Source organism: Bison bison, unplaced genomic scaffold, assembly GCF_000754665.1.
Source record: "Bison bison bison isolate TAMUID 2011002044 unplaced genomic scaffold, Bison_UMD1.0 scf7180017862979, whole genome shotgun sequence".
Taxonomy (NCBI): domain Eukaryota; kingdom Metazoa; phylum Chordata; class Mammalia; order Artiodactyla; family Bovidae; genus Bison; species Bison bison.
Window position 1 is genome coordinate 654,502 of NW_011493551.1, and position 5,456 is coordinate 659,957.

The 5,456-nt window shown below is 39.1% G+C and overlaps 1 protein-coding gene across 5 annotated transcripts in view; it reads right to left on the reverse strand.

The window, feature by feature from the left end:
* The window catches only part of TCTN3 (tectonic family member 3), a 47,731-nt gene that overhangs the window by 28,717 nt on the left and 13,558 nt on the right, over window positions 1-5,456 (reverse strand). For 3 of the 5 annotated variants that reach the window (XM_010833004.1, XM_010833000.1, XM_010833002.1), the window contains exon 3: window positions 1,945-2,426. The exons of 1 other annotated variant lie outside the window; for it this stretch is intronic. The gene's annotated coding sequence lies outside the window, so the exon portion shown is untranslated. Of the gene's footprint in view, window positions 1-916; window positions 965-1,944; window positions 2,427-5,456 lie in introns of those variants that run through there. One more of the 5 variants, XM_010833003.1, reaches the window with a different exon arrangement.

The following is a 5,456-nucleotide window of genomic DNA, read 5'->3' on the forward strand; positions in this document are numbered from 1 at the left end:
CGAAGAATCGATGCTTTTGAACTGCGGTGTTGGAGAAGACTCTTGAGAGTCCCTTGGACTGCAAGGAGATCCAACCAGTCCATTCTGAAGGAGATCAGCCCTGGGATTTCTTTGGAAGGAATGATGCTAAAGCTGAAACTCCAGTACTTTGGCCACTTCATGCGAAGAGTTGACTCATTGGAAAAGACTCTGATGCTGGGAGGGATTGGGGGCAAGAGGAGAAGGGGACGACAGAGTATGAGATGGCTGGATGGCATCAATGACTCGATGGACGTGAGTCTGAGTGAACTCCGGGAGTTGGTGATGGACAGGGAGGCCTGGTGTGCTGCGATTCATGGGGTCGCAGAGTCGGACATGACTGAGCGACTGATCTGATCTGATCTGATTACTAGTTTAACTAATAATCATCCTCAATAATCTAAGTTAAAAAATAGAATTTGAATGCATTCAGAACACTCTAATTATCTCTTGGTGCATAACAAACCATACCAAAATTCTGTGGCATAAAATGACAACTGCCTTATAATCACTATGGATTCTCTGGGTCAGGAATTTGGACAGGGTACAGCAGAGATGGCTTATCTCTGGTTCATGATATCTGGGATCACTGCTGGCAAGACTTGGATAGTTGGGGGAGACTACTGGATGAGGTCCAGAATCATCTGTAGGTCTATTCACTCACATGTCTGGTGGCTGGGCTGGGAATGCTTGAAGGTTGGGCTTAGTTGGGCCTGTTAACTGGAATGCTGATGACATGGTCTCTTCTTGTGGCTTAGGTTTCCTCACAGTATGGTAGCCTCAGGATCGTCAGACTTTTTCAGTGGTGGCTCAGGGCTTCAGGAAAGAGTGTTCTAGTGGACAAGGCAAAAGCCGAATGGTCTTTTTGGATCTAGCCTTAAAAGCCATTTGATGTTACCTTAGTCCATTGGCTGAGACATCCCATCCTCGTCCCTTTGACCTCACTATGGAAGGGCTGTAAAAAAAATTGAGGCCAATTTTTTAAACTGCCACAAAATGTATAGAAACTTCGAGTATCTTTTATATAAAAAGTATAAAATAAATGTAAAAAAGTCTACAAACAATGGCTTAAAGAAATTATTTTTCTTCTAGTATATTCAATATTGGGCTTCCCTGGTGGCTCAGAAGGTAAAGAATCCACCTGCAATGCAGGAGACCTGCGTTCTATTTGATCCCTGGGTTGGGAGGATCCCCTGAAGAGGGCATGGCCACTCCAATGTTCTTGCTTGGAGAAACCCCATGGGCAGAGGAGCCCGGAGGGCTACAGTCCATGGGGTTGCAAAGAGTCGGACATGACTGAGCGACATATACATATACATATTCAATATTATCTGCTAAGTACAAAGGCCAAATATAATGATAATTAATGACAATCAAAATTTAAATTAATTTAAATATAATCAAATGTTTTAACTGTTTTCTGAAATTTAACTAGGTATTATTATTATATAAAGTTTATATTATTATAAAATTATATTATTATATTTTTAATAATATTTATCATTATAGCTACCAATGTGAAGAATAAGTGTTGTGTTTAATACATGTTATATCTAGACTTACATATATACAAAGGCAGGAGGAGAAGGGGCCGACAGAGGATGAGATGGTTGGATGGCATCGCCAACTCAATGGACTTGAGTTTGAGCAAGCTCCAGGAGATGGTGAAGGACAGGGAAGCCTGGAGTGCTGCAGTCCATGGGGTCACAAAGAGTCAGATATGACTGAGCAACTGAAAAACAATTGTTTAATATTGTTAAGTTTTCCTCAGATGCCACGTGCAACTGTTGTAAAAACTGTTAAATATTGGATATAAAGAGTTTAAGAAAGTGAACACTCTGCTTTATGACATATTTTACTATTCAAAAACCTACTGTGGTCATGAAATTTGAGAAGAAAGATACAATGAGCTAAATGTTTTCTTACCTATTTCTCCAACTCAAATGTTCCTCATGCTTTGACACTTTGTCCATCTCTGATGTCAGCAGTGCCACAGTCTTCTCTTCTTCATTTGGACACATGTGATTTTTGCCAAATTTGTTATTTGTGGTTTTCTGGTTTACGGGTCCCTCTAAGGTGCAGAACTAGAGCAGGGGCCCTTTGCCCGAGTTTGAAGGCGTTAACCACTTCTCTGGGAGCATGAACTTTACAACTCTGTCTAATCACTCTCGCTGCTATCTCCAGTTCTGAGTTTATAATCCAGGGAGCTTCCAAGAACATGAAGTTCTTTCAGTGGTGTTTCCACAGTAAATTTTGCCCCAGCTCTCAGGTTCAGAAGTTGATGGGATGCCAGTTTGACCCATAATGTGGAGCTCTGACATCTGGAGGGTGTGATCACACTTGGTACTCACAATGTTTCTTGACCTTTAGAGGTGAGTCATAGCTTCAGTACATTGAATTTTCTTATTCTAGGGGAAAGAGGGATTCATTTAATCAAGCAGAACCCTTGTATCAGTGAGCCTAGACAACCTCCAAAACGTTAAGGCCTCTATGTGTATTTATTCTCTAGAATTTCTTCTCCATATCTGAGAACTGTGGTCAGAATTCAGTCTAGAGATGATCTCAAGGTCTCTACCTCCTATTTGGAAGCTGTCTAGGGATTTCTTCCAGAGAATATGTTTACAGTTCATACTTTACAGTAATAAAGATTTATTTGAATGAATACCCATCTCTTTGGGAAAGAGCTCTTTCACTAGTCAGTCAGCTATAGAAGAGCTCAAAATGTGTTGTGCAGAGAACACAATCTCTTTACCCCTCTTTCCCATTCATTAGTCAGATCCATATCATCCACATCAGTATCAGTATTTGTAATTCATTTAAGTGTATACATTCCTTTTTTAAAAACCTGGAAATGGTATCTGATGTTACTTTTCTCATGGCTATTTACAACTAATTGTGGAGTAAATAATTTGTCCACATTAAAGACATCTAAGATCCCAGGGACGGGGGAGCCTGGTGGGCTGCGGTCTATGGGGTCGCACAGAGTCAGACACAACTGAAGCGACTTAGCAGCAGCAAGATCTCAGAAGGCAGTGGGCAGAAGCACTTAAATTTTGATTGAGGCTCTCTTAACAGTACACTGAAGATGACACCCAGATAATGTCTGTCTGATTATTCCTAGCAGTCTGATGCCAAAACCCACGCCAGTCTATACAGTTTCCACATTTGGAATGGCAGTTATATGAGTAGTAGAGTATTTATATAACCATCCTGTAGAAATTAAATTATCTGAATATCCTTTCCATCCAAAAAATGTTTTAAATTTTAATATGTTTGTTGTTTTCAGTATTACAAATTGGAAAAATCTTTTAGTAAGTTTATGAATATAAAAATAATAGCTTATTAATGCCAGCTAACCACTGAATATATTTGATTTAACTTGTACTTTCAATTCTTCTCCCCATCTTATCTCTCTCTCTTTTTTCCCCTCCCTTCTCTCTCCCTTTTAAAACACATGTCAGATATTATAATGTTTTAAATGGAGTTCCTAACAATTTTACTCAGAGAGCTGTAAATATGGACAATGGAAATTACCTACATGGAAAATGGCTTATTATTTCATAGAGAATTTTTTTTAAAGTAGTTTCCTTTAATCTTACTGGGAGGAGAGTCTATGCAAAAATTTTATTTCCTGGAGTAGTCCTTTCTGAGCTGTTATGTCTGTTATGCTTCTTGCCAAAGTTCAGAAGGGCAATAGCTCTTTCCTCAAGATGGTGTGATAATGGGATGTTACATTGTTCTTGATGTGAAGCAAAGCGGTAATGCCCAAAGGTTAATTAAAATAGAGTTAATATGCTTTAAGGAAAAAGGCAAAGCCTTTTCCTTCCCTCTACTTTTGAGTCTTCCTGTTCCCACCTACCACAAAGACTTGAAACAATAGAGTCAGCAAAAATAATATTTTTATGTTCACTCTTTTTAAAAAAAATTTGTTCATTCTTCTGATATATCTTATTTTGTTTATTTAATGACTGTCTCCACCTTCTTCTACCCTGTGGATGGGTAACAACTATTAACTGCTTATTTTCCTAGTGGTGGTACCTTTGAAAACAGCCTCCCCTCCCCCACAGTTTCTTCGTGAAAATTTTAGGCTAGTCAAATGAGTTACTACGGTGGTTTTGAATCCAAGGCAGTAACAGTGTGATAATCCCAAGGGAAACACTGCCTTTTGTTTCATGAATTTCTCTGGGTTACTGATAATCTTGATTTCTGATTTTCAGCAAGGGAGCAACTCTGACATCTCCATTTAGGGGCAATAATTGTAACTTTATTCATTCCTTAGACTGATGACTGCACCTAGAAGATTTTCTATCTAGTATTTTTTAGTATAATCTAATGGTGCCTCCATCATTAGGCTTATTTTCTACATTAAAAGGGAAGTGAAAAGAGAAAAGATGTAGAATTGTGATCTTGGGCATGATTACTGGGTCATCAGAAATGCTGAAGCATGTAAGGACAGAGAGGAAGTCATTAAAAGGGTCAAAAGCACACTGTCAAAAATAAAAGGAAATAACTAGAGAAAAATGACTGACTATTAGAATAGTAACTGATGTAATTAAAATGAATGTAGATTTTTTTGGTTGGGGGATTAGTGGTAAGAAAATCACTGTAAGTAAATATGTGTTAATTATTATGCCTTGTATAATTAAAAAAATTTTTGTGTGTGGTGGTAAACATGTAAATATCTTCCTAATTGAAAGAAACACATACAAAAATCGGGGCATTTCCTTCCAAAAAGTGTTTAAAAGTGGTATGGCTTCCTTTCTGTCTGGATGGTGAAGGGAGTTAATATTAACTCCTCACTGTATAACCCTTTTAACTACAGGGTATTTTATATTCTTTCGATTTTCATAACAGCTTTGTTCAGTCAATAGGAGCTTGCTGATTATAAGGATGAGGAAACAGTTTGAAGTGCAAAATGACCTAGTCAAATTGTCATCATTCATAATTATTAGAACCAGAACTAGAACTTCAGTCTCCTCTCATTTTCCCTGTGCTCTCTCTACTGCTTGGACTCACAGAGATGTTTTCCAAGGTCCTTTCCAGTCACATATTTCTTCAGTTTTAGTGAAGATATAAATGTATCATGATATTTTTATAGTCAGAGCGTGTTGTCCTAGATTTTAAACACAGACATTTGGAAACAGTGGAAGGCAGATGTCCTGGATACTCTGTGCTTGCTCCACAGGCACTGTCCCTCCTCCTCCACCCAGCTCTGCGCCACGGGAGACTGTCCAGAGTGAACTGCATCAAGGGGCATCTGATTAGGTTCAGCAGGAGATTAGGGGGATGGGCCAAGAGCGAGGTCAGGTGTTTATTTATTCTTCTGCTCCTTCTCTGTGGGGCCAGAGTAGCAGTGGCTACGGTCCTTAACTGAGGGTGTAGCAGATGCCATGGGTCCCCCACCCAGGTTCCTTCAGCCCTCACCACTGCTGATGTCC